The sequence below is a fragment of the Hyla sarda genome, chromosome 4 (genome assembly GCF_029499605.1).
Source record: "Hyla sarda isolate aHylSar1 chromosome 4, aHylSar1.hap1, whole genome shotgun sequence".
NCBI lineage: Eukaryota > Metazoa > Chordata > Amphibia > Anura > Hylidae > Hyla > Hyla sarda.
Window position 1 is genome coordinate 44,320,650 of NC_079192.1, and position 25,863 is coordinate 44,346,512.

Below are 25,863 nucleotides of genomic sequence, written 5' to 3' on the forward strand. Positions count from 1 at the left end.
AGGCCACTTGCCTCGTTAGCGCAGTAGGTAGCGCATCAGTCTCATAATCTGAAGGTCGTGAGTTCAATCCTCACACGGGGCAATTTTTCTTGGCTTTAGCCATGAGGTTTTGTTGAATTCCTTAAGAGATGGGCATGAGTTTAGCTTAGAAGGCAAGTGGACCAAATGAATGGCTTAAAGCTGTGGGGTAATGATTTTCTTTTTTCATCCACAAAGAACAACTCCAACTCCAGCTGCTTAACTCTGCAGTGATCTGGTCGGCCTATGAATTTAATAATCTGAAAACTGTGAGTTTGATTCCCACACCGGGCAATTTTTCCATCTTTTGCCATGAGGTTTGGTTGACTTCTTGTCTTTAGCCATGAGAGACAAAACTGGGCAATTTTCTTGTCTTTAGCCATGAGGTTTTGTTGATTTCCTTAAGAGATGGGCATGAGTTTAGCTTAGAAGGTAATTTTTCCATCTTTTGCCATGAGGTTTGGTTGACTTCTTGTCTTTAGCCATGAGAGACAAAAATGGGCAATTTTCTTGTCTTTAGCCATGAGGTTTTGCTGAATTCCTTAAGAGATGGGCATGAGTTTAGCTTAGAACGCAAGTGGACCAAATGAATGGCTTAAAGCTGTGGGGTAATGATTTTCTTTTTCCATCCACAAAGTACAACTTCAACTCCAGCTGCTTAACTCTGCAGTGATCTGGTCGGCCTATGAATTTAATAATCTGAAAACTGTGAGTTTAATCCTCACACCAGGCAATTTTTCCATCTTTTGCCATGAGGTTTGGTTGACTTCCTTAGCATCATAGAGTTAGAAAGTGGAGATGGGGATGAGTTTAGCTTTGAAGCCAAGTGGGATCTTGAGAAAATGGATATAATAAATGGCTAACAACAGATGTGTTCCGATTTCTTTCTTTTCACCCACAAAGACCAACTAGAACTCCGTCCGCTTCACTTTCAAATGACCTCACCCTCCTTTGAACTTGCCTGCAAGTTTATAAAAAAAACACATTCCCATACCGGGAGTCGAACCCGGGCCGCCTGGGTGAAAACCAGGAATCCTAACCGCTAGACCATATGGGACCTGCTTCTGCCACAGTTTTTTTGTATGAGGAAAAAAAAAAGTAAAAAAGTGATCTAAAATTTGTATTCTTTTGAATTATCCGCTTGGCACTGGATCACACCACCATGCCACTTGCCTCGTTAGCGCAGTAGGTAGCGCGTCAGTCTCATAATCTGAAGGTCGTGAGTTCGATCCTCACAGGGGGCAATTTTTCTTGGCTTTAGCCATGAGGTTTTGTTGATTTACTTAAGAGATTGGCATGAGTTTAGCTTAGAAGGCAAGTGGACCAAATGAATGGCTTAAAGCTGTGGGTTAATGATTTTCTTTTTCCATCCACAAAGTACAACTCCAACTCCAGCTGCTTAACTCTGCAGTGATCTGGTCGGCCTATGAATTTAATAATCTGAAAACTGTGAGTTTGATCCTCACTTTGGGCAATTTTTCCATCTTTTGCCATGAGGTTTGGTTGACTTCTTGTCTTTAGCCATGAGAGACACAACTGGGCAATTTTCTTGTCTTTAGCCATGAGGTTTTGCTGAATTCCTTAAGAGATGGGCATGAGTTTAGCTTAGAAGGCAAGTGGACCAAATGAATGGCTTAAAGCTGTGGGGTAATGATTTTCTTTTTCCATCCACAAAGTACAACTCCAACTCCAGCTGCTTAACTCTGCAGTGATCTGGTCGGCCTATGAATTTAATAATCTGAAAACTGTGAGTTTAATCCTCACACCAGGCAATTTTTCCATCTTTTGCCATGAGGTTTGGTTGACTTCCTTAGCATCATAGAGTTAGAAAGTGGAGATGGGGATGAGTTTAGCTTTGAAGCCAAGTGGGATCTTGAGAAAATGGATATAATAAATGGCTAACAACAGATGTGTTCCGATTTCTTTCTTTTCACCCACAAAGACCAACTAGAACTCCGTCCGCTTCACTTTCAAATGACCTCACACTCCTTTGAACTTGCCTGCAAGTTTATAAAAAAAACACATTCCCATACCGGGAGTGGAACCCGGGCAGCCTGGGTGAAAACCAGGAATCCTAACCGCTAGACCATATGGGACCTGCTTATGCCACAGTTTTTTTGTATGAGGAAAAAAAAAAGTAAAAAAGTGATCTAAAATTTGTATTCTTTTGAATTATCCGCTTGGCACTGGATCATACCACCATGCCACTTGCCTCGTTAGCGCAGTAGGTAGCGCTTCAGTCTCATAATCTGAAGGTCGTGAGGTCGATCCTCACAGGGGGCAATTTTTCTTGGCTTTAGCCATGAGGTTTTGTTGATTTCCTTAAGAGATGGGCATGAGTTTAGCTTAGAAGGCAAGTGGACCAAATGAATGGCTTAAAGCTGTGGGGTAAGGATTTTATTTTTTCATCCACACAGAACAACTCCAACTCCAGCTGCTTAACTCTGCAGTGATCTGGTCGGCCTATGAATTTAATAATCTGAAAACTGTGAGTTTGATCCTCACTTTGGGCATTTTTTCCATCTTTTGCCATGAGGTTTGGTTGACTTCTTGTCTTTAGCCATGAGAGACAAAACTGGGCAATTTTCTGGTCTTTAGCCATGAGGTTTTGTTGATTTCCTTAAGAGATGGGCATGAGTTTAGCTTTGAAGGTAATTTTTCCATCTTTTGCCATGAGGTTTGGTTGACTTCTTGTCTTTAGCCATGAGAGACACAACTGGGCAATTTTCTTGTCTTTAGCCATGAGGTTTTGCTGAATTCCTTAAGAGATGGGCATGAGTTTAGCTTAGAAGGCAAGTGGACCAAATGAATGGCTTAAAGCTGTGGGGTAAGGATTTTCTTTTTTCATCCACAAAGAACAACTCCAACTCCAGCTGCTTAACTCTGCAGTGATCTGGTCGGCCTATGAATTTAATAATCTGAAAACTGTGAGTTTGATTCTCACACCGGGCAATTTTTCCATCTTTTGCCATGAGGTTTGGTTGACTTCTTGTCTTTAGCCATGAGAGACAAAACTGGGCAATTTTCTTGTCTTTAGCCATGAGGTTTTGTTGATTTCCTTAAGAGATGGGCATGAGTTTAGCTTAGAAGGTAATTTTTCCATCTTTTGCCATGAGGTTTGGTTGACTTCTTGTCTTTAGCCATGAGAGACAAAACTGGGCAATTTTCTTGTCTTTAGCCATGAGGTTTTGCTGAATTCCTTAAGAGATGGGCATGAGTTTAGCTTAGAAGGCAAGTGGACCAAATGAATGGCTTATAGCTGTGGGGTAATGATTTTCTTTTTCCATCCACAAAGTACAACTCCAACTCCAGCTGCTTAACTCTGCAGTGATCTGGTCAGCCTATGAATTTAATAATCTGAAAACTGTGAGTTTAATCCTCACACCAGGCAATTTTTCCATCTTTTGCCATGAGGTTTGGTTGACTTCCTTAGCATCATAGAGTTAGAAAGTGGAGATGGGGATGAGTTTAGCTTTGAAGCCAAGTGGGATCTTGAGAAAATGGATATAATAAATGGCTAACAACAGATGTGTTCCGATTTCTTTCTTTTCACCCACAAAGACCAACTAGAACTCCGTCCGCTTCACTTTCAAATGACCTCACCCTCCTTTGAACTTGCCTCCAAGTTTATAAAAAAAAAACACATTACGATACCGGGAGTCAAACCCGGGCCGCCTGGGTGAAAACCAGGAATCCTAACCGCTAGACCATATGGGACCTACTTCTGCCACTGTTTTTTTGTTTGAGGAAAAAAAAAAAAAAAAGTGATCTAGAATTTGTATTCTTTTGAATTTTCAGCTTGGCACTGGATCAGACCACCATGCCACTTGCCTCGTTAGTGCAGTAGGTAGCGCGTCAGTCTCATAATCTGAAGGTCGTGAGTTCAATCCTCACACGGGGCAATTTTTCTTGGCTTTAGCCATGAGGTTTTGTTGAATTCCTTAAGAGATGGGCATGAGTTTAGCTTAGAAGGCAAGTGGACCAAATGAATGGCTTAAAGCTGTGGGGTAATGATTTTCTTTTTTCATCCACAAAGAACAACTCCAACTCCAGCTGCTTAACTCTGCAGTGATCTGGTCGGCCTATGAATTTAATAATCTGAAAACTGTGAGTTTGATTCCCACACCGGGCAATTTTTCCATCTTTTGCCATGAGGTTTGGTTGACTTCTTGTCTTTAGCCATGAGAGACAAAACTGGGCAATTTTCTTGTCTTTAGCCATGAGGTTTTGTTGATTTCCTTAAGAGATGGGCATGAGTTTAGCTTAGAAGGTAATTTTTCCATCTTTTGCCATGAGGTTTGGTTGACTTCTTGTCTTTAGCCATGAGAGACAAAAATGGGCAATTTTCTTGTCTTTAACCATGAGGTTTTGCTGAATTCCTTAAGAGATGGGCATGAGTTTAGCTTAGAACGCAAGTGGACCAAATGAATGGCTTAAAGCTGTGGGGTAATGATTTTCTTTTTCCATCCACAAAGTACAACTTCAACTCCAGCTGCTTAACTCTGCAGTGATCTGGTCGGCCTATGAATTTAATAATCTGAAAACTGTGAGTTTAATCCTCACACCAGGCAATTTTTCCATCTTTTGCCATGAGGTTTGGTTGACTTCCTTAGCATCATAGAGTTAGAAAGTGGAGATGGGGATGAGTTTAGCTTTGAAGCCAAGTGGGATCTTGAGAAAATGGATATAATAAATGGCTAACAACAGATGTGTTCCGATTTCTTTCTTTTCACCCACAAAGACCAACTAGAACTCCGTCCGCTTCACTTTCAAATGACCTCACCCTCCTTTGAACTTGCCTGCAAGTTTATAAAAAAAACACATTCCCATACCGGGAGTCGAACCCGGGCCGCCTGGGTGAAAACCAGGAATCCTAACCGCTAGACCATATGGGACCTGCTTCTGCCACAGTTTTTTTGTATGAGGAAAAAAAAAAGTAAAAAAGTGATCTAAAATTTGTATTCTTTTGAATTATCCGCTTGGCACTGGATCATACCACCATGCCACTTGCCTCGTTAGCGCAGTAGGTAGCGCGTCAGTCTCATAATCTGAAGGTCGTGAGTTCGATCCTCACACGGGGCAATTTTTCTTGGCTTTAGCCATGAGGTTTTGTTGATTTCCTTAAGAGATTGGCATGAGTTTAGCTTAGAAGGCAAGTGGACCAAATAAATGGCTTAAAGCTGTGGGTTAATGATTTTCTTTTTCCATCCACAAAGTACAACTCCAACTCCAGCTGCTTAACTCTGCAGTGATCTGGTCGGCCTATGAATTTAATAATCTGAAAACTGTGAGTTTGATCCTCACTTTGGGCAATTTTTCCATCTTTTGCCATGAGGTTTGGTTGACATCTTGTCTTTAGCCATGAGAGACACAACTGGGCAATTTTCTTGTCTTTAGCCATGAGGTTTTGCTGAATTCCTTAAGAGATGGGCATGAGTTTAGCTTAGAAGGCAAGTGGACCAAATGAATGGCTTAAAGCTGTGGGGTAATGATTTTCTTTTTCCATCCACAAAGTACAACTCCAACTCCAGCTGCTTAACTCTGCAGTGATCTGGTCGGCCTATGAATTTAATAATCTGAAAACTGTGAGTTTAATCCTCACACCAGGCAATTTTTCCATCTTTTGCCATGAGGTTTGGTTGACTTCCTTAGCATCATAGAGTTAGAAAGTGGAGATGGGGATGAGTTTAGCTTTGAAGCCAAGTGGGATCTTGAGAAAATGGATATAATAAATGGCTAACAACAGATGTGTTCCGATTTCTTTCTTTTCACCCACAAAGACCAACTAGAACTCCGTCCGCTTCACTTTCAAATGACCTCACACTCCTTTGAACTTGCCTGCAAGTTTATAAAAAAAACACATTCCCATACCGGGAGTCGAACCCGGGCCGCCTGGGTGAAAACCAGGAATCCTAACCGCTAGACCATATGGGACCTGCTTATGCCACAGTTTTTTTGTATGAGGAAAAAAAAAAGTAAAAAAGTGATCTAAAATTTGTATTCTTTTGAATTATCCACTTGGCACTGGATCATACCACCATGCCACTTGCCTCGTTAGCGCAGTAGGTAGCGCTTCAGTCTCATAATCTGAAGGTCGTGAGTTCGATCCTCACAGGGGGCAATTTTTCTTGGCTTTAGCCATGAGGTTTTGTTGATTTCCTTAAGAGATGGGCATGAGTTTAGCTTAGAAGGCAAGTGGACCAAATGAATGGCTTAAAGCTGTGGGGTAAGGATTTTATTTTTTCATCCACAAAGAACAACTCCAACTCCAGCTGCTTAACTCTGCAGTGATCTGGTCGGCCTATGAATTTAATAATCTGAAAACTGTGAGTTTGATCCTCACTTTGGGCATTTTTTCCATCTTTTGCCATGAGGTTTGGTTGACTTCTTGTCTTTAGCCATGAGAGACAAAACTGGGCAATTTTCTGGTCTTTAGCCATGAGGTTTTGTTGATTTCCTTAAGAGATGGGCATGAGTTTAGCTTTGAAGGTAATTTTTCCATCTTTTGCCATGAGGTTTGGTTGACTTCTTGTCTTTAGCCATGAGAGACACAACTGGGCAATTTTCTTGTCTTTAGCCATGAGGTTTTGCTGAATTCCTTAAGAGATGGGCATGAGTTTAGCTTAGAAGGCAAGTGGACCAAATGAATGGCTTAAAGCTGTGGGGTAAGGATTTTCTTTTTTCATCCACAAAGAACAACTCCAACTCCAGCTGCTTAACTCTGCAGTGATCTGGTCGGCCTATGAATTTAATAATCTGAAAACTGTGAGTTTGATTCTCACACCGGGCAATTTTTCCATCTTTTGCCATGAGGTTTGGTTGACTTCTTGTCTTTAGCCATGAGAGACAAAACTGGGCAATTTTCTTGTCTTTAGCCATGAGGTTTTGTTGATTTCCTTAAGAGATGGGCATGAGTTTAGCTTAGAAGGTAATTTTTCCATCTTTTGCCATGAGGTTTGGTTGACTTCTTGTCTTTAGCCATGAGAGACAAAACTGGGCAATTTTCTTGTCTTTAGCCATGAGGTTTTGCTGAATTCCTTAAGAGATGGGCATGAGTTTAGCTTAGAAGGCAAGTGGACCAAATGAATGGCTTAAAGCTGTGGGGTAATGATTTTCTTTTTCCATCCACAAAGTACAACTCCAACTCCAGCTGCTTAACTCTGCAGTGATCTGGTCGGCCTATGAATTTAATAATCTGAAAACTGTGAGTTTAATCCTCACACCAGGCAATTTTTCCATCTTTTGCCATGAGGTTTGGTTGACTTCCTTAGCATCATAGAGTTAGAAAGTGGAGATGGGGATGAGTTTAGCTTTGAAGCCAAGTGGGATCTTGAGAAAATGGATATAATAAATGGCTAACAACAGATGTGTTCCGATTTCTTTCTTTTCACCCACAAAGACCAACTAGAACTCCGTCCGCTTCACTTTCAAATGACCTCACCCTCCTTTGAACTTGCCTGCAAGTTTATAAAAAATACACATTCCCATACCGGGAGTCGAACCCGGGCCGCCTGGGTGAAAACCAGGAATCCTAACCGCTAGACCATATGGGACCTGCTTCTACCACTGTTTTTTTGTTTGAGGAAAAAAAAAAGTAAAAAAGTGATCTAAAATTTGTATTCTTTTGAATTATCCGCTTGGCACTGGATCATACCACCATGCCACTTGCCTCGTTAGCGCAGTAGGTAGCGCGTCAGTCTCATAATCTGAAGGTCGTGAGTTCAATCCTCACACGGGGCAATTTTTCTTGGCTTTAGCCATGAGGTTTTGTTGATTTCCTTAAGAGATGGGCATGAGTTTAGCTTAGAAGGCAAGTGGACCAAATGAATGGCTTAAAGCTGTGGGGTAAGGATTTTCTTTTTTCATCCACAAAGAACAACTCCAACTCCAGCTGCTTAACTCTGCAGTGATCTGGTCGGCCTATGAATTTAATAATCTGAAAACTGTGAGTTTGATCCTCACTTTGGGCAATTTTTCCATCTTTTGCCATGAGGTTTGGTTAACTTCTTGTCTTTAGCCATGAGAGACAAAACTGGGCAATTTTCTGGTCTTTAGCCATGAGGTTTTGTTGATTTCCTTAAGAGATGGGCATGAGTTTAGCTTAGAAGGTAATTTTTCCCTCTTTTGCCATGAGGTTTGGTTGACTTCTTGTCTTTAGCCATGAGAGACACAACTGGGCAATTTTCTTGTCTTTAGCCATGAGGTTTTGCTGAATTCCTTAAGAGATGGGCATGAGTTTAGCTTAGAAGGCAAGTGGACCAAATGAATGGCTTAAAGCTGTGGGGTAATGATTTTCTTTTTCCATCCACAAAGTACAACTCCAACTCCAGCTGCTTAACTCTGCAGTGATCTGGCCGGCCTATGAATTTAATAATCTGAAAACTGTGAGTTTAATCCTCACACCAGGCAATTTTTCCATCTTTTGCCATGAGGTTTGGTTGACTTCCTTAGCATCATAGAGTTAGAAAGTGGAGATGGGGATGAGTTTAGCTTTGAAGCCAAGTGGGATCTTGAGAAAATGGATATAATAAATGGCTAACAACAGATGTGTTCTGATTTCTTTCTTTTCACCCACAAAGACCAACTAGAACCCCGTCCGCTTCACTTTCAAATGACCTCACCCTCCTTTGAACTTGCCTGCAAGTTTATAAAAAAAACACATTCCCATACCGGGAGTCGAACCCGGGCCGCCTGGGTGAAAACCAGGAATCCTAACCGCTAGACCATATGGGACCTGCTTCTGCCACAGTTTTTTTGTATGAGGAAAAAAAAAAGTAAAAAAGTGATCTAAAATTTGTATTCTTTTGAATTATCCGCTTGGCACTGGATCACACCACCATGCCACTTGCCTCGTTAGCGCAGTAGGTAGCGCGTCAGTCTCATAATCTGAAGGTCGTGAGTTTGATCCTCACAGGGGGCAATTTTTCTTGGCTTTAGCCATGAGGTTTTGTTGATTTCCTTAAGAGATGGGCATGAGTTTAGCTTAGAAGGCAAGTGGACCAAATGAATGGCTTAAAGCTGTGGGGTAAGGATTTTCTTTTTTCATCCACAAAGAACAACTCCAACTCCAGCTGCTTAACTCTGCGGTGATCTGGTCGGCCTATGAATTTAATAATCTGAAAACTGTGAGTTTGATCCTCACTTTGGGCATTTTTTCCATCTTTTGCCATGAGGTTTGGTTGACTTCTTGTCTTTAGCCATGAGAGACAAAACTGGGCAATTTTCTGGTCTTTAGCCATGAGGTTTTGTTGATTTCCTTAAGAGATGGGCATGAGTTTAGCTTTGAAGGTAATTTTTCCATCTTTTGCCATGAGGTTTGGTTGACTTCTTGTCTTTAGTCATGAGAGACACAACTGGGCAATTTTCTTGTCTTTAGCCATGAGGTTTTGCTGAATTCCTTAAGAGATGGGCATGAGTTTAGCTTAGAAGGCAAGTGGACCAAATGAATGGCTTAAAGCTGTGGGGTAAGGATTTTCTTTTTTCATCCACAAAGAACAACTCCAACTCCAGCTGCTTAACTCTGCAGTGATCTGGTCGGCCTATGAATTTAATAATCTGAAAACTGTGAGTTTGATTCTCACACCGGGCAATTTTTCCATCTTTTGCCATGAGGTTTGGTTGACTTCTTGTCTTTAGCCATGAGAGACAAAACTGGGCAATTTTCTTGTCTTTAGCCATGAGGTTTTGTTGATTTCCTTAAGAGATGGGCATGAGTTTAGCTTAGAAGGTAATTTTTCCATCTTTTGCCATGAGGTTTGGTTGACTTCTTGTCTTTAGCCATGAGAGACAAAACTGGGCAATTTTCTTGTCTTTAGCCATGAGGTTTTGCTGAATTCCTTAAGAGATGGGCATGAGTTTAGCTTAGAAGGCAAGTGGACCAAATGAATGGCTTAAAGCTGTGGGGTAATGATTTTCTTTTTCCATCCACAAAGTACAACTCCAACTCCAGCTGCTTAACTCTGCAGTGATCTGGTCGGCCTATGAATTTAATAATCTGAAAACTGTGAGTTTAATCCTCACACCAGGCAATTTTTCCATCTTTTGCCATGAGGTTTGGTTGACTTCCTTAGCATCATAGAGTTAGAAAGTGGAGATGGGGATGAGTTTAGCTTTGAAGCCAAGTGGGATCTTGAGAAAATGGATATAATAAATGGCTAACAACAGATGTGTTCCGATTTCTTTCTTTTCACCCACAAAGACCAACTAGAACTCCGTCCGCTTCACTTTCAAATGACCTCACCCTCCTTTGAACTTGCCTGCAAGTTTATAAAAAATACACATTCCCATACCGGGAGTCGAACCCGGGCCGCCTGGGTGAAAACCAGGAATCCTAACCGCTAGACCATATGGGACCTGCTTCTACCACTGTTTTTTTGTTTGAGGAAAAAAAAAAGTAAAAAAGTGATCTAAAATTTGTATTCTTTTGAATTATCCACTTGGCACTGGATCATACCACCATGCCACTTGCCTCGTTAGCGCAGTAGGTAGCGCGTCAGTCTCATAATCTGAAGGTCGTGAGTTCAATCCTCACACGGGGCAATTTTTCTTGGCTTTAGCCATGAGGTTTTGTTGATTTCCTTAAGAGATGGGCATGAGTTTAGCTTAGAAGGCAAGTGGACCAAATGAATGGCTTAAAGCTGTGGGGTAATGATTTTCTTTTTTCATCCACAAAGAACAACTCCAACTCCAGCTGCTTAACTCTGCAGTGATCTGGTCGGCCTATGAATTTAATAATCTGAAAACTATGAGTTTGATCCTCACTTTGGGCAATTTTTCCATCTTTTGCCATGAGGTTTGGTTAACTTCTTGTCTTTAGCCATGAGAGACAAAACTGGGCAATTTTCTGGTCTTTAGCCATGAGGTTTTGTTGATTTCCTTAAGAGATGGGCATGAGTTTAGCTTAGAAGGCAAGTGGACCAAATGAATGGCTTAAAGCTGTGGGGTAATGATTTTCTTTTTCCATCCACAAAGTACAACTCCAACTCCAGCTGCTTAACTCTGCAGTGATCTGGTCGGCCTATGAATTTAATAATCTGAAAACTGTGAGTTTAATCCTCACACCAGGCAATTTTTCCATCTTTTGCCATGAGGTTTGGTTGACTTCCTTAGCATCATAGAGTTAGAAAGTGGAGATGGGGATGAGTTTAGCTTTGAAGCCAAGTGGGATCTTGAGAAAATGGATATAATAAATGGCTAACAACAGATGTGTTCCGATTTCTTTCTTTTCACCCACAAAGACCAACTACAACTCCATCCGCTTCACTTTCCAATGACCTCACCCTCCTTTGAACTTGCCTGCAAGTTTATAAAAAAAACACATTCCGATACCGGGAGTCGAACCATGGCCGCCTGGGTGAAAACCAGGAATCCTAACCGCTAGACCATATGGGACCTACTTCTGCCACTGTTTTTTTGTTTGAGGAAAAAAAAAAGTAAAAAAGTGATCTAAAATTTGTATTCTTTTGAATTATCAGCTTGGCACTGAATCATACCATCATACCACCATGCCACTTGCCTCGTTAGCGCAGTAGGTAGCGCGTCTGAAGGTCGTGAGTTCAATCCTCACACGGGGCTATTTTTCTTGGCTTTAGCCATGAGGTTTTGTTGATTTCCTTAAGAGATGGGCATGAGTTTAGCTTAGAAGGCAAGTGGACCAAATGAATGGCTTAAAGCTGTGGGGTAATGATTTTCTTTTTTCATCCACAAAGAACAACTCCAACTCCAGCTGCTTAACTCTGCAGTGATCTGGTCGGCCTAAGAATTTAATAATCTGAAAACTGTGAGTTTGATTCCCACACCGGGCAATTTTTCCATCTTTTGCCATGAGGTTTGGTTGACTTCTTGTCTTTAGCCATGAGAGACAAAACTGGACAATTTTCTTGTCTTTAGCCATGAGGTTTTGTTGATTTCCTTAAGAGATGGGCATGAGTTTAGCTTAGAAGGTAATTTTTCCATCTTTTGCCATGAGGTTTGGTTGACTTCTTGTCTTTAGCCATGAGAGACACAACTGGGCAATTTTCTTGTCTTTAGCCATGAGGTTTTGCTGAATTCCTTAAGAGATGGGCATGAGCTTAGCTTAGAAGGCAAGTGGACCAAATGAATGGCTTAAAGTTGTGGGGGTAATGATTTTCTTTTTTCATCCACAAAGAACAACTCCAACTCCAGCTGCTTAACTCTGCAGTGATCTGGTCGGCCTAAGAATTTAATAATCTGAAAACTGTGAGTTTAATCCTCACACCAGGCTATTTTTCCATCTTTTGCCATGAGGTTTGGTTGACTTCCTTAGCATCATAGAGTTAGAAAGTGGAGATGGGGATGAGTTTAGCTTTGAAGCCAAGTGGGATCTTGAGAAAATGGATATAATAAATGGCTAACAACAGATGTGTTCCGATTTCTTTCTTTTCACCCACAAAGACCAACTAGAACTCCATCCGCTTCACTTTCAAATGACCTCACCCTCCTTTGAACTTGCCTGCAAGTTTATAAAAGAAACACATTCCCATACCGGGAGTCGAACCCGGGCCGCCTGGGTGAAAACCAGGAATCCTAACCGCTAGACCATATGGGACCTGCTTCTGCCACAGTTTTTTTGTATGAGGAAAAAAAAAAGTAAAAAAGTGATCTAAAATTTGTATTCTTTTGAATTATCCGCTTGGCACTGGATCATACCACCATGCCACTTGCCTCGTTAGCGCAGTAGGTGGCGCGTCAGTCTCATAATCTGAAGGTAGTTAGTTCAATCCTCACACGGGGCTATTTTTCTTGGCTTTAGCCATGAGGTTTTGTTGATTTCCTTAAGAGATGGGCATGAGTTTAGCTTAGAAGGCAAGTGGACCAAATGAATGGCTTAAAGCTGTGGGGGTAATGATTTTCTTTTTTCATCCACAAAGAACAACTCCAACTCCAGCTGCTTAACTCTGCAGTGATCTGGTCGGCCTAAGAATTTAATAATCTGAAAACTGTGAGTTTGATTCCCACACCGGGCAATTTTTCCATCTTTTGCCATGAGGTTTGGTTGACTTCTTGTCTTTAGCCATGAGAGACAAAACTGGGCAATTTTCTTGTCTTTAGCCATGAGGTTTTGTTGATTTCCTTAAGAGATGGGCATGAGTTTAGCTTAGAAGGTAATTTTTCCATCTTTTGCCATGAGGTTTGGTTGACTTCTTGTCTTTAGCCATGAGAGACAAAAATGGGCAATTTTCTTGTCTTTAGCCATGAGGTTTTGCTGAATTCCTTAAGAGATGGGCATGAGTTTAGCTTAGAACGCAAGTGGACCAAATGAATGGCTTAAAGCTGTGGGGTAATGATTTTCTTTTTCCATCCACAAAGTACAACTTCAACTCCAGCTGCTTAACTCTGCAGTGATCTGGTCGGCCTATGAATTTAATAATCTGAAAACTGTGAGTTTAATCCTCACACCAGGCAATTTTTCCATCTTTTGCCATGAGGTTTGGTTGACTTCCTTAGCATCATAGAGTTAGAAAGTGGAGATGGGGATGAGTTTAGCTTTGAAGCCAAGTGGGATCTTGAGAAAATGGATATAATAAATGGCTAACAACAGATGTGTTCCGATTTCTTTCTTTTCACCCACAAAGACCAACTAGAACTCCGTCCGCTTCACTTTCAAATGACCTCACCCTCCTTTGAACTTGCCTGCAAGTTTATAAAAAAAACACATTCCCATACCGGGAGTCGGACCCGGGCCGCCTGGGTGAAAACCAGGAATCCTAACCGCTAGACCATATGGGACCTGCTTCTGCCACAGTTTTTTTGTATGAGGAAAAAAAAAAGTAAAAAAGTGATCTAAAATTTGTATTCTTTTGAATTATCCGCTTGGCACTGGATCATACCACCATGCCACTTGCCTCGTTAGCGCAGTAGGTAGCGCGTCAGTCTCATAATCTGAAGGTCGTGAGTTCGATCCTCACACGGGGCAATTTTTCTTGGCTTTAGCCATGAGGTTTTGTTGATTTCCTTAAGAGATTGGCATGAGTTTAGCTTAGAAGGCAAGTGGACCAAATGAATGGCTTAAAGCTGTGGGTTAATGATTTTCTTTTTCCATCCACAAAGTACAACTCCAACTCCAGCTGCTTAACTCTGCAGTGATCTGGTCGGCCTATGAATTTAATAATCTGAAAACTGTGAGTTTGATCCTCACTTTGGGCAATTTTTCCATCTTTTGCCATGAGGTTTGGTTGACTTCTTGTCTTTAGCCATGAGAGACACAACTGGGCAATTTTCTTGTCTTTAGCCATGAGGTTTTGCTGAATTCCTTAAGAGATGGGCATGAGTTTAGCTTAGAAGGCAAGTGGACCAAATGAATGGCTTAAAGCTGTGGGGTAATGATTTTCTTTTTCCATCCACAAAGTACAACTCCAACTCCAGCTGCTTAACTCTGCAGTGATCTGGCCGGCCTATGAATTTAATAATCTGAAAACTGTGAGTTTAATCCTCACACCAGGCAATTTTTCCATCTTTTGCCATGAGGTTTGGTTGACTTCCTTAGCATCATAGAGTTAGAAAGTGGAGATGGGGATGAGTTTAGCTTTGAAGCCAAGTGGGATCTTGAGAAAATGGATATAATAAATGGCTAACAACAGATGTGTTCTGATTTCTTTCTTTTCACCCACAAAGACCAACTAGAACCCCGTCCGCTTCACTTTCAAATGACCTCACCCTCCTTTGAACTTGCCTGCAAGTTTATAAAAAAAACACATTCCCATACCGGGAGTCGAACCCGGGCCGCCTGGGTGAAAACCAGGAATCCTAACCGCTAGACCATATGGGACCTGCTTCTGCCACAGTTTTTTTGTATGAGGAAAAAAAAAAGTAAAAAAGTGATCTAAAATTTGTATTCTTTTGAATTATCCGCTTGGCACTGGATCACACCACCATGCCACTTGCCTCGTTAGCGCAGTAGGTAGCGCGTCAGTCTTATAATCTGAAGGTCGTGAGTTTGATCCTCACAGGGGGCAATTTTTCTTGGCTTTAGCCATGAGGTTTTGTTGATTTCCTTAAGAGATGGGCATGAGTTTAGCTTAGAAGGCAAGTGGACCAAATGAATGGCTTAAAGCTGTGGGGTAAGGATTTTCTTTTTTCATCCACAAAGAACAACTCCAACTCCAGCTGCTTAACTCTGCAGTGATCTGGTCGGCCTATGAATTTAATAATCTGAAAACTGTGAGTTTGATCCTCACTTTGGGCATTTTTTCCATCTTTTGCCATGAGGTTTGGTTGACTTCTTGTCTTTAGCCATGAGAGACAAAACTGGGCAATTTTCTGGTCTTTAGCCATGAGGTTTTGTTGATTTCCTTAAGAGATGGGCATGAGTTTAGCTTTGAAGGTAATTTTTCCATCTTTTGCCATGAGGTTTGGTTGACTTCTTGTCTTTAGCCATGAGAGACACAACTGGGCAATTTTCTTGTCTTTAGCCATGAGGTTTTGCTGAATTCCTTAAGAGATGGGCATGAGTTTAGCTTAGAAGGCAAGTGGACCAAATGAATGGCTTAAAGCTGTGGGGTAAGGATTTTCTTTTTTCATCCACAAAGAACAACTCCAACTCCAGCTGCTTAACTCTGCAGTGATCTGGTCGGCCTATGAATTTAATAATCTGAAAACTGTGAGTTTGATTCTCACACCGGGCAATTTTTCCATCTTTTGCCATGAGGTTTGGTTGACTTCTTGTCTTTAGCCATGAGAGACAAAACTGGGCAATTTTCTTGTCTTTAGCCATGAGGTTTTGTTGATTTCCTTAAGAGATGGGCATGAGTTTAGCTTAGAAGGTAATTTTTCCATCTTTTGCCATGAGGTTTGGTTGACTTCTTGTCTTTAGCCATGAGAGACAAAAATGGGCAATTTTCTTGTCTTTAGCCATGAGGTTTTGCTGAATTCCTTAAGAGATGGGCATGAGTTTAGCTTAGAATGCAAGTGGACCAAATGAATGGCTTAAAGCTGTGGGGTAATGATTTTCTTTTTCCATCCACAAAGTACAACTTCAACTCCAGCTGCTTAACTCTGCAGTGATCTGGTCGGCCTATGAATTTAATAATCTGAAAACTGTGAGTTTAATCCTCACACCAGGCAATTTTTCCATCTTTTGCCATGAGGTTTGGTTGACTTCCTTAGCATCATAGAGTTAGAAAGTGGAGATGGGGATGAGTTTAGCTTTGAAGCCAAGTGGGATCTTGAGAAAATGGATATAATAAATGGCTAACAACAGATGTGTTCCGATTTCTTTCTTTTCACCCACAAAGACCAACTAGAACTCCGTCCGCTTCACTTTCAAATGACCTCACCCTCCTTTGAACTTGCCTGCAAGTTTATAAAAAAAACACATTCCCATACCGGGAGTCGAACCCGGGCCGCCTGGGTGAAAACCAGGAATCCTAACCGCTAGACCATATGGGACCTGCTTCTGCCACAGTTTTTTTGTATGAGGAAAAAAAAAAGTAAAAAAGTGATCTAAAATTTGTATTCTTTTGAATTATCCGCTTGGCACTGGATCATACCACCATGCCACTTGCCTCGTTAGCGCAGTAGGTAGCGCGTCAGTCTCATAATCTGAAGGTCGTGAGTTCGATCCTCACACGGGGCAATTTTTCTTGGCTTTAGCCATGAGGTTTTGTTGATTTCCTTAAGAGATTGGCATGAGTTTAGCTTAGAAGGCAAGTGGACCAAATGAATGGCTTAAAGCTGTGGGTTAATGATTTTCTTTTTCCATCCACAAAGTACAACTCCAACTCCAGCTGCTTAACTCTGCAGTGATCTGGTCGGCCTATGAATTTAATAATCTGAAAACTGTGAGTTTGATCCTCACTTTGGGCAATTTTTCCATCTTTTGCCATGAGGTTTGGTTGACTTCTTGTCTTTAGCCATGAGAGACACAACTGGGCAATTTTCTTGTCTTTAGCCATGAGGTTTTGCTGAATTCCTTAAGAGATGGGCATGAGTTTAGCTTAGAAGGCAAGTGGACCAAATGAATGGCTTAAAGCTGTGGGGTAATGATTTTCTTTTTCCATCCACAAAGTACAACTCCAACTCCAGCTGCTTAACTCTGCAGTGATCTGGCCGGCCTATGAATTTAATAATCTGAAAACTGTGAGTTTAATCCTCACACCAGGCAATTTTTCCATCTTTTGCCATGAGGTTTGGTTGACTTCCTTAGCATCATAGAGTTAGAAAGTGGAGATGGGGATGAGTTTAGCTTTGAAGCCAAGTGGGATCTTGAGAAAATGGATATAATAAATGGCTAACAACAGATGTGTTCTGATTTCTTTCTTTTCACCCACAAAGACCAACTAGAACCCCGTCCGCTTCACTTTCAAATGACCTCACCCTCCTTTGAACTTGCCTGCAAGTTTATAAAAAAAACACATTCCCATACCGGGAGTCGAACCCGGGCCGCCTGGGTGAAAACCAGGAATCCTAACCGCTAGACCATATGGGACCTGCTTCTGCCACAGTTTTTTTGTATGAGGAAAAAAAAAAGTAAAAAAGTGATCTAAAATTTGTATTCTTTTGAATTATCCGCTTGGCACTGGATCACACCACCATGCCACTTGCCTCGTTAGCGCAGTAGGTAGCGCGTCAGTCTTATAATCTGAAGGTCGTGAGTTTGATCCTCACAGGGGGCAATTTTTCTTGGCTTTAGCCATGAGGTTTTGTTGATTTCCTTAAGAGATGGGCATGAGTTTAGCTTAGAAGGCAAGTGGACCAAATGAATGGCTTAAAGCTGTGGGGTAAGGATTTTCTTTTTTCATCCACAAAGAACAACTCCAACTCCAGCTGCTTAACTCTGCAGTGATCTGGTCGGCCTATGAATTTAATAATCTGAAAACTGTGAGTTTGATCCTCACTTTGGGCATTTTTTCCATCTTTTGCCATGAGGTTTGGTTGACTTCTTGTCTTTAGCCATGAGAGACAAAACTGGGCAATTTTCTGGTCTTTAGCCATGAGGTTTTGTTGATTTCCTTAAGAGATGGGCATGAGTTTAGCTTTGAAGGTAATTTTTCCATCTTTTGCCATGAGGTTTGGTTGACTTCTTGTCTTTAGCCATGAGAGACACAACTGGGCAATTTTCTTGTCTTTAGCCATGAGGTTTTGCTGAATTCCTTAAGAGATGGGCATGAGTTTAGCTTAGAAGGCAAGTGGACCAAATGAATGGCTTAAAGCTGTGGGGTAAGGATTTTCTTTTTTCATCCACAAAGAACAACTCCAACTCCAGCTGCTTAACTCTGCAGTGATCTGGTCGGCCTATGAATTTAATAATCTGAAAACTGTGAGTTTGATTCTCACACCGGGCAATTTTTCCATCTTTTGCCATGAGGTTTGGTTGACTTCTTGTCTTTAGCCATGAGAGACAAAACTGGGCAATTTTCTTGTCTTTAGCCATGAGGTTTTGTTGATTTCCTTAAGAGATGGGCATGAGTTTAGCTTAGAAGGTAATTTTTCCATCTTTTGCCATGAGGTTTGGTTGACTTCTTGTCTTTAGCCATGAGAGACAAAAATGGGCAATTTTCTTGTCTTTAGCCATGAGGTTTTGCTGAATTCCTTAAGAGATGGGCATGAGTTTAGCTTAGAACGCAAGTGGACCAAATGAATGGCTTAAAGCTGTGGGGTAATGATTTTCTTTTTCCATCCACAAAGTACAACTCCAACTCCAGCTGCTTAACTCTGCAGTGATCTGGTCGGCCTATGAATTTAATAATCTGAAAACTGTGAGTTTAATCCTCACACCAGGCAATTTTTCCATCTTTTGCCATGAGGTTTGGTTGACTTCCTTAGCATCATAGAGTTAGAAAGTGGAGATGGGGATGAGTTTAGCTTTGAAGCCAAGTGGGATCTTGAGAAAATGGATATAATAAATGGCTAACAACAGATGTGTTCCGATTTCTTTCTTTTCACCCACAAAGACCAACTACAACTCCATCCGCTTCACTTTCCAATGACCTCACCCTCCTTTGAACTTGCCTGCAAGTTTATAAAAAAAACACATTCCGATACCGGGAGTCGAACCATGGCCGCCTGGGTGAAAACCAGGAATCCTAACCGCTAGACCATATGGGACCTACTTCTGCCACTGTTTTTTTGTTTGAGGAAAAAAAAAAGTAAAAAAGTGATCTAAAATTTGTATTCTTTTGAATTATCAGCTTGGCACTGAATCATACCATCATACCACCATGCCACTTGCCTCGTTAGCGCAGTAGGTAGCGCGTCTGAAGGTCGTGAGTTCAATCCTCACACGGGGCTATTTTTCTTGGCTTTAGCCATGAGGTTTTGTTGATTTCCTTAAGAGATTGGCATGAGTTTAGCTTAGAAGGCAAGTGGACCAAATGAATGGCTTAAAGCTGTGGGGTAATGATTTTCTTTTTTCATCCACAAAAACAACTCCAACTCCAGCTGCTTAACTCTGCAGTGATCTGGTCGGCCTAAGAATTTAATAATCTGAAAACTGTGAGTTTGATTCCCACACCGGGCAATTTTTCCATCTTTTGCCATGAGGTTTGGTTGACTTCTTGTCTTTAGCCATGAGAGACAAAACTGGACAATTTTCTTGTCTTTAGCCATGAGGTTTTGTTGATTTCCTTAAGAGATGGGCATGAGTTTAGCTTAGAAGGTAATTTTTCCATCTTTTGCCATGAGGTTTGGTTGACTTCTTGTCTTTAGCCATGAGAGACACAACTGGGCAATTTTCTTGTCTTTAGCCATGAGGTTTTGCTGAATTCCTTAAGAGATGGGCATGAGCTTAGCTTAGAAGGCAAGTGGACCAAATGAATGGCTTAAAGTTGTGGGGGTAATGATTTTCTTTTTTCATCCACAAAGAACAACTCCAACTCCAGCTGCTTAACTCTGCAGTGATCTGGTCGGCCTAAGAATTTAATAATCTGAAAACTGTGAGTTTAATCCTCACACCAGGCTATTTTTCCATCTTTTGCCATGAGGTTTGGTTGACTTCCTTAGCATCATAGAGTTAGAAAGTGGAGATGGGGATGAGTTTAGCTTTGAAGCCAAGTGGGATCTTGAGAAAATGGATATAATAAATGGCTAACAACAGATGTGTTCCGATTTCTTTCTTTTCACCCACAAAGACCAACTAGAACTCCGTCCGCTTCACTTTCAAATGACCTCACCCTCCTTTGAACTTGCCTGCAAGTTTATAAAAAAAACACATTCCCATACCGGGAGTCGAACCCGGGCCGCCTGGGTGAAAACCAGGAATCCTAACCGCTAGACCATATGGGACCTGCTTCTGCCACAGTTTTTTTGTATGAGAAAAAAAAAAAGTAAAAAAGTGATCTAAAATTTGTATTCTTTTGAATTATCCGCTTGGCACTGGATCATACCACCATGCCACTTGCCTCGTTAGCGCAGTAGGTGGCGCGTCAGTCTCATAATCTGAAAGTCGTTAGTTCAATCCTCACACGGGGCTATTTTTCTTGGCTTTAGCCATGAGGTTTTGTTGATTTCCTTAAGAGATGGGCATGAGTTTAGCTTAGAAGGCAAGTGGACCAAATGAATGGCTTAAAGCTGTGGGGTAATGATTTTCTTTTTTCATCCACAAAGAACAACTCCAACTCCAGCTGCTTAACTCTGCAGTGATCTGGTCGGCCTAAGAATTTAATAATCTGAAAACTGTGAGTTTGATTCCCACACCGGGCAATTTTTCCATCTTTTGCCATGAGGTTTGGTTGACTTCTTGTCTTTAGCCATGAGAGACAAAACTGGACAATTTTCTTGTCTTTAGCCATGAGGTTTTGTTGATTTCCTTAAGAGATGGGCATGAGTTTAGCTTAGAAGATAATTTTTCCATCTTTTGCCATGAGGTTTGGTTGACTTCTTGTCTTTAGCCATGAGAGACACAACTGGGCAATTTTCTTGTCTTTCGCCATGAGGTTTTGCTGAATTCCTTAAGAGATGGGTATGAGCTTAGCTTAGAAGGCAAGTGGACCAAATGAATGGCTTAAAGTTGTGGGGGTAATGATTTTCTTTTTCCATCCAGAAAGTACAACTCCAGCTGCTCAACTCTGCAGTGATCTGGTCGGCCTATGAATTTAATAATCTGAAAACTGTGAGTTTAATCCTCACACCAGGCAATTTTTCCATCTTTTGCCATGAGGTTTGGTTGACTTCCTTAGCATCATAGAGTTAGAAAGTGGATATGGGGATGAGTTTAGCTTTGAAGCCAAGTGGGATCTTGAGAAAATGGATATAATAAATGGCTAACAACAGATGTGTTCCGATTTCTTTCTTTTCACCCACAAAGTCCAACTAGAACTCCGTCCGCTTCACTTTCAAATGACCTCACCCTCCTTTGAACTTGCCTGCAAGTTTATAAAAAAAAAAACACATTCCCATACCGGGAGTCGAACCCGGGCCGCCTGGGTGAAAACCAGGAATCCTAACCGCTAGACCATATGGGACCTGCTTCTGCCACAGTTTTTTTGTATGAGGAAAAAAAAAAGTAAAAAAGTGATCTAAAATTTGTATTCTTTTGAATTATCCGCTTGGCACTGGATCATACCACCATGCCACTTGCCTCGTTAGCGCAGTAGGTAGCGCGTCAGTCTCATAATCTGAAGGTCGTGAGTTCGATCCTCACAGGGGGCAATTTTTCTTGGCTTTAGCCATGAGGTTTTGTTGATTTCCTTAAGAGATGGGCATGAGTTTAGCTTAGAAGGCAAGTGGACCAAATGAATGGCTTAAAGCTGTGGGGTAAGGATTTTCTTTTTTCATCCACAAAGAACAACTCCAACTCCAGCTGCTTAACTCTGCAGTGATCTGGTCGGCCTATGAATTTAATAATCTGAAAACTGTGAGTTTGATCATCACTTTGGTCAATTTTTCCATCTTTTGCCATGAGGTTTGGTTGACTTCTTGTCTTTAGCCATGAGAGACACAACTGGGCAATTTTCTTGTCTTTAGCCATGAGGTTTTGCTGAATTCCTTAAGAGATGGGCATGAGTTTAGCTTAGAAGGCAAGTGGACCAAATGAATGGCTTAAAGCTGTGGGGTAATGATTTTCTTTTTCCATCCACAAAGTACAACTCCAACTCCAGCTGCTTAACTCTGCAGTGATCTGGTCGGCCTATGAATTTAATAATCTGAAAACTGTGAGTTTAATCCTCACACCAGGCAATTTTTCCATCTTTTGCCATGAGGTTTGGTTGACTTCCTTAGCATCATAGAGTTAGAAAGTGGAGATGGGGATGAGTTTAGCTTTGAAGCCAAGTGGGATCTTGAGAAAATGGATATAATAAATGGCTAACAACAGATGTGTTCCGATTTCTTTCTTTTCACCCACAAAGACCAACTAGAACTCCGTCCGCTTCACTTTCAAATGACCTCACCCTCCTTTGAACTTGCCTGCAAGTTTATAAAAAAAAAACACATTCCCATACCGGGAGTCGAACACGGGCCGCCTGGGTGAAAACCAGGAATACTAACCGCTAGACCATATTGGAAAACTGTGAGTTTAATCCTCACACCAGGCAATTTTTCCATCTTTTGCCATGAGGTTTGGTTGACTTCCTTAGCATCATAGAGTTAGAAAGTGGAGATGGGGATGAGTTTAGCTTTGAAGCCAAGTGGGATCTTGAGAAAATGGATATAATAAATGGCTAACAACAGATGTGTTCCGATTTCTTTCTTTTCACCCACAAAGACCAACTAGAACTCCGTCCGCTTCACTTTCAAATGACCTCACCCTCCTTTGAACTTGCCTGCAAGTTTATAAAAAAAACACATTCCCATACCGGGAGTCGAACCCGGGCCGCCTGGGTGAAAACCAGGAATCCTAACCGCTAGACCATATGGGACCTGCTTCTGCCACAGTTTTTTTGTATGAGGAAAAAAAAAAGTAAAAAAGTGATCTAAAATTTGTATTCTTTTGAATTATCCGCTTGGCACTGGATCATACCACCATGCCACTTGCCTGGTTAGCGCAGTAGGTAGCGCGTCAGTCTCATAATCTGAAGGTCGTGAGTTCGATCCTCACACGGGGCAATTTTTCTTGGCTTTAGCCATGAGGTTTTGTTGATTTCCTTAAGAGATTGGCATGAGTTTAGCTTAGAAGGCAAGTGGACCAAATGAATGGCTTAAAGCTGTGGGGCAAGGATTTTCTTTTTTCATCCACAAAGAACAACTCCAACTCCAGCTGCTTAACTCTGCAGTGATCTGGTCGGCCTATGAATTTAATAATCTGAAAACTGTGAGTTTGATCCTCACTTTTGGCAATTTTTCCATCTTTTGCCATGAGGTTTGGTTGACTTCTTGTCTTTAGCCATGAGAGACACAACTGGGCAATTTTCTTGTCTTTAGCCATGAGGTTTTGCTGAATTCCTTAAGAGATGGGCATGAGTTTAGCTTAGAAGGCAAGTGGACCAAATGAATGGCTTAAAGCTGTGGGGTAATGATTTTCTTTTTCCATCCACAAAGTACAACTCCAACTCCAGCTGCTTAACTCTGCAGTGATCTGGTCGGCCTATGAATTTAATAATCTGAAAACTGTGAGTTTAATCCTCACACCAGGCAATTTTTCCATCTTTTGCCATGAGGTTTGGTTGACTTCCTTAGCATCATAGAGTTAGAAAGTGGAGATGGGGATGAGTTTAGCTTTGAAGCCAAGTGGGATCTTGAGAAAATGGATATAATAAATGGCTAACAACAGATGTGTTCCGATTTCTTTCTTTTCACCCACAAAGACCAACTAGAACTCCGTCCGCTTCACTTTCAAATGACCTCACCCTCCTTTGAACTTGCCTCCAAGTTTATAAAAAAAAACACATTACGATACCGGGAGTCAAACCCGGGCCGCCTGGGTGAAAACCAGGAATCCTAACCGCTAGACCATATGGGACCTACTTCTGCCACTGTTTTTTTGTTTGAGGAAAAAAAAAAAAAAAGTGATCTAAAATTTGTATTCTTTTGAATTTTCAGCTTGGCACTGGATCAGACCACCATGCCACTTGCCTCGTTAGCGCCGTAGGTAGCGCGTCAGTCTCATAATCTGAAGGTCGTGAGTTCAATCCTCACACGGGGCAATTTTTCTTGGCTTTAGCCATGAGGTTTTGTTGAATTCCTTAAGAGATGGGCATGAGTTTAGCTTAGAAGGCAAGTGGACCAAATGAATGGCTTAAAGCTGTGGGGTAATGATTTTCTTTTTTCATCCACAAAGAACAACTCCAACTCCAGCTGCTTAACTCTGCAGTGATCTGGTCGGCCTATGAATTTAATAATCTGAAAACTGTGAGTTTGATTCCCACACCGGGCAATTTTTCCATCTTTTGCCATGAGGTTTGGTTGACTTCTTGTCTTTAGCCATGAGAGACAAAACTGGGCAATTTTCTTGTCTTTAGCCATGAGGTTTTGTTGATTTCCTTAAGAGATGGGCATGAGTTTAGCTTGGAAGGTAATTTTTCCATCTTTTGCCATGAGGTTTGGTTGACTTCTTGTCTTTAGCCATGAGAGACAAAAATGGGCAATTTTCTTGTCTTTAGCCATGAGGTTTTGCTGAATTCCTTAAGAGATGGGCATGAGTTTAGCTTAGAACGCAAGTGGACCAAATGAATGGCTTAAAGCTGTGGGGTAATGATTTTCTTTTTCCATCCACAAAGTACAACTTCAACTCCAGCTGCTTAACTCTGCAGTGATCTGGTCGGCCTATGAATTTAATAATCTGAAAACTGTGAGTTTAATCCTCACACCAGGCAATTTTTCCATCTTTTGCCATGAGGTTTGGTTGACTTCCTTAGCATCATAGAGTTAGAAAGTGGAGATGGGGATGAGTTTAGCTTTGAAGCCAAGTGGGATCTTGAGAAAATGGATATAATAAATGGCTAACAACAGATGTGTTCCGATTTCTTTCTTTTCACCCACAAAGACCAACTAGAACTCCGTCCGCTTCACTTTCAAATGACCTCACCCTCCTTTGAACTTGCCTGCAAGTTTATAAAAAAAACACATTCCCATACCGGGAGTCGAACCCGGGCCGCCTGGGTGAAAACCAGGAATCCTAACCGCTAGACCATATGGGACCTGCTTCTGCCACAGTTTTTTTGTATGAGGAAAAAAAAAAGTAAAAAAGTGATCTAAAATTTGTATTCTTTTGAATTATCCGCTTGGCACTGGATCATACCACCATGCCACTTGCCTCGTTAGCGCAGTAGGTAGCGCGTCAGTCTCATAATCTGAAGGTCGTGAGTTCGATCCTCACACGGGGCAATTTTTCTTGGCTTTAGCCATGAGGTTTTGTTGATTTCCTTAAGAGATTGGCATGAGTTTAGCTTAGAAGGCAAGTGGACCAAATGAATGGCTTAAAGCTGTGGGTTAATGATTTTCTTTTTCCATCCACAAAGTACAACTCCAACTCCAGCTGCTTAACTCTGCAGTGATCTGGTCGGCCTATGAATTTAATAATCTGAAAACTGTGAGTTTGATCCTCACTTTGGGCAATTTTTCCATCTTTTGCCATGAGGTTTGGTTGACTTCTTGTCTTTAGCCATGAGAGACACAACTGGGCAATTTTCTTGTCTTTAGCCATGAGGTTTTGCTGAATTCCTTAAGAGATGGGCATGAGTTTAGCTTAGAAGGCAAGTGGACCAAATGAATGGCTTAAAGCTGTGGGGTAATGATTTTCTTTTTCCATCCACAAAGTACAACTCCAACTCCAGCTGCTTAACTCTGCAGTGATCTGGTCGGCCTATGAATTTAATAATCTGAAAACTGTGAGTTTAATCCTCACACCAGGCAATTTTTCCATCTTTTGCCATGAGGTTTGGTTGACTTCCTTAGCATCATAGAGTTAGAAAGTGGAGATGGGGATGAGTTTAGCTTTGAAGCCAAGTGGGA

General features: G+C 41.4%; 29 non-coding genes across 29 annotated transcripts; 14 read left to right on the forward strand and 15 right to left on the reverse strand.

The window, feature by feature from the left end:
* Positions 1–9: 9 nt before the first annotated feature.
* TRNAM-CAU (transfer RNA methionine (anticodon CAU)) lies at positions 10–82 on the forward strand. Its single transcript has one exon. It is a non-coding gene; the product is annotated as a tRNA-Met (tRNA).
* A 921-nt stretch (positions 83–1,003) lies between these two features.
* On the reverse strand, positions 1,004–1,075 carry TRNAE-UUC (transfer RNA glutamic acid (anticodon UUC)). The gene has a single exon. It is a non-coding gene; the product is annotated as a tRNA-Glu (tRNA).
* A 114-nt stretch (positions 1,076–1,189) lies between these two features.
* On the forward strand, positions 1,190–1,262 carry TRNAM-CAU (transfer RNA methionine (anticodon CAU)). Its single transcript has one exon. It is a non-coding gene; the product is annotated as a tRNA-Met (tRNA).
* A 2,585-nt stretch (positions 1,263–3,847) lies between these two features.
* TRNAM-CAU (transfer RNA methionine (anticodon CAU)) lies at positions 3,848–3,920 on the forward strand. The gene has a single exon. It is a non-coding gene; the product is annotated as a tRNA-Met (tRNA).
* A 921-nt stretch (positions 3,921–4,841) lies between these two features.
* TRNAE-UUC (transfer RNA glutamic acid (anticodon UUC)) lies at positions 4,842–4,913 on the reverse strand. The gene has a single exon. It is a non-coding gene; the product is annotated as a tRNA-Glu (tRNA).
* Positions 4,914–5,027: 114 nt separating this feature from the next.
* On the forward strand, positions 5,028–5,100 carry TRNAM-CAU (transfer RNA methionine (anticodon CAU)). Its single transcript has one exon. It is a non-coding gene; the product is annotated as a tRNA-Met (tRNA).
* Positions 5,101–5,880: 780 nt separating this feature from the next.
* On the reverse strand, positions 5,881–5,952 carry TRNAE-UUC (transfer RNA glutamic acid (anticodon UUC)). Its single transcript has one exon. It is a non-coding gene; the product is annotated as a tRNA-Glu (tRNA).
* Positions 5,953–6,066: 114 nt separating this feature from the next.
* Positions 6,067–6,139, forward strand: TRNAM-CAU (transfer RNA methionine (anticodon CAU)). Its single transcript has one exon. It is a non-coding gene; the product is annotated as a tRNA-Met (tRNA).
* Positions 6,140–7,499: 1,360 nt separating this feature from the next.
* TRNAE-UUC (transfer RNA glutamic acid (anticodon UUC)) lies at positions 7,500–7,571 on the reverse strand. Its single transcript has one exon. It is a non-coding gene; the product is annotated as a tRNA-Glu (tRNA).
* A 114-nt stretch (positions 7,572–7,685) lies between these two features.
* On the forward strand, positions 7,686–7,758 carry TRNAM-CAU (transfer RNA methionine (anticodon CAU)). Its single transcript has one exon. It is a non-coding gene; the product is annotated as a tRNA-Met (tRNA).
* A 921-nt stretch (positions 7,759–8,679) lies between these two features.
* On the reverse strand, positions 8,680–8,751 carry TRNAE-UUC (transfer RNA glutamic acid (anticodon UUC)). Its single transcript has one exon. It is a non-coding gene; the product is annotated as a tRNA-Glu (tRNA).
* Positions 8,752–10,298: 1,547 nt separating this feature from the next.
* On the reverse strand, positions 10,299–10,370 carry TRNAE-UUC (transfer RNA glutamic acid (anticodon UUC)). Its single transcript has one exon. It is a non-coding gene; the product is annotated as a tRNA-Glu (tRNA).
* A 114-nt stretch (positions 10,371–10,484) lies between these two features.
* Positions 10,485–10,557, forward strand: TRNAM-CAU (transfer RNA methionine (anticodon CAU)). The gene has a single exon. It is a non-coding gene; the product is annotated as a tRNA-Met (tRNA).
* Positions 10,558–12,514: 1,957 nt separating this feature from the next.
* TRNAE-UUC (transfer RNA glutamic acid (anticodon UUC)) lies at positions 12,515–12,586 on the reverse strand. Its single transcript has one exon. It is a non-coding gene; the product is annotated as a tRNA-Glu (tRNA).
* A 1,109-nt stretch (positions 12,587–13,695) lies between these two features.
* TRNAE-UUC (transfer RNA glutamic acid (anticodon UUC)) lies at positions 13,696–13,767 on the reverse strand. The gene has a single exon. It is a non-coding gene; the product is annotated as a tRNA-Glu (tRNA).
* Positions 13,768–13,881: 114 nt separating this feature from the next.
* Positions 13,882–13,954, forward strand: TRNAM-CAU (transfer RNA methionine (anticodon CAU)). Its single transcript has one exon. It is a non-coding gene; the product is annotated as a tRNA-Met (tRNA).
* Positions 13,955–14,734: 780 nt separating this feature from the next.
* Positions 14,735–14,806, reverse strand: TRNAE-UUC (transfer RNA glutamic acid (anticodon UUC)). Its single transcript has one exon. It is a non-coding gene; the product is annotated as a tRNA-Glu (tRNA).
* A 114-nt stretch (positions 14,807–14,920) lies between these two features.
* On the forward strand, positions 14,921–14,993 carry TRNAI-UAU (transfer RNA isoleucine (anticodon UAU)). The gene has a single exon. It is a non-coding gene; the product is annotated as a tRNA-Ile (tRNA).
* Positions 14,994–16,353: 1,360 nt separating this feature from the next.
* On the reverse strand, positions 16,354–16,425 carry TRNAE-UUC (transfer RNA glutamic acid (anticodon UUC)). Its single transcript has one exon. It is a non-coding gene; the product is annotated as a tRNA-Glu (tRNA).
* Positions 16,426–16,539: 114 nt separating this feature from the next.
* Positions 16,540–16,612, forward strand: TRNAM-CAU (transfer RNA methionine (anticodon CAU)). The gene has a single exon. It is a non-coding gene; the product is annotated as a tRNA-Met (tRNA).
* Positions 16,613–17,392: 780 nt separating this feature from the next.
* Positions 17,393–17,464, reverse strand: TRNAE-UUC (transfer RNA glutamic acid (anticodon UUC)). The gene has a single exon. It is a non-coding gene; the product is annotated as a tRNA-Glu (tRNA).
* Positions 17,465–17,578: 114 nt separating this feature from the next.
* Positions 17,579–17,651, forward strand: TRNAI-UAU (transfer RNA isoleucine (anticodon UAU)). Its single transcript has one exon. It is a non-coding gene; the product is annotated as a tRNA-Ile (tRNA).
* Positions 17,652–20,187: 2,536 nt separating this feature from the next.
* Positions 20,188–20,259, reverse strand: TRNAE-UUC (transfer RNA glutamic acid (anticodon UUC)). The gene has a single exon. It is a non-coding gene; the product is annotated as a tRNA-Glu (tRNA).
* Positions 20,260–21,365: 1,106 nt separating this feature from the next.
* On the reverse strand, positions 21,366–21,437 carry TRNAE-UUC (transfer RNA glutamic acid (anticodon UUC)). Its single transcript has one exon. It is a non-coding gene; the product is annotated as a tRNA-Glu (tRNA).
* A 114-nt stretch (positions 21,438–21,551) lies between these two features.
* On the forward strand, positions 21,552–21,624 carry TRNAM-CAU (transfer RNA methionine (anticodon CAU)). The gene has a single exon. It is a non-coding gene; the product is annotated as a tRNA-Met (tRNA).
* Positions 21,625–22,760: 1,136 nt separating this feature from the next.
* TRNAE-UUC (transfer RNA glutamic acid (anticodon UUC)) lies at positions 22,761–22,832 on the reverse strand. Its single transcript has one exon. It is a non-coding gene; the product is annotated as a tRNA-Glu (tRNA).
* Positions 22,833–22,946: 114 nt separating this feature from the next.
* On the forward strand, positions 22,947–23,019 carry TRNAM-CAU (transfer RNA methionine (anticodon CAU)). The gene has a single exon. It is a non-coding gene; the product is annotated as a tRNA-Met (tRNA).
* A 1,958-nt stretch (positions 23,020–24,977) lies between these two features.
* TRNAE-UUC (transfer RNA glutamic acid (anticodon UUC)) lies at positions 24,978–25,049 on the reverse strand. Its single transcript has one exon. It is a non-coding gene; the product is annotated as a tRNA-Glu (tRNA).
* A 114-nt stretch (positions 25,050–25,163) lies between these two features.
* Positions 25,164–25,236, forward strand: TRNAM-CAU (transfer RNA methionine (anticodon CAU)). The gene has a single exon. It is a non-coding gene; the product is annotated as a tRNA-Met (tRNA).
* The last annotated feature ends 627 nt before the right edge of the window (positions 25,237–25,863 follow it).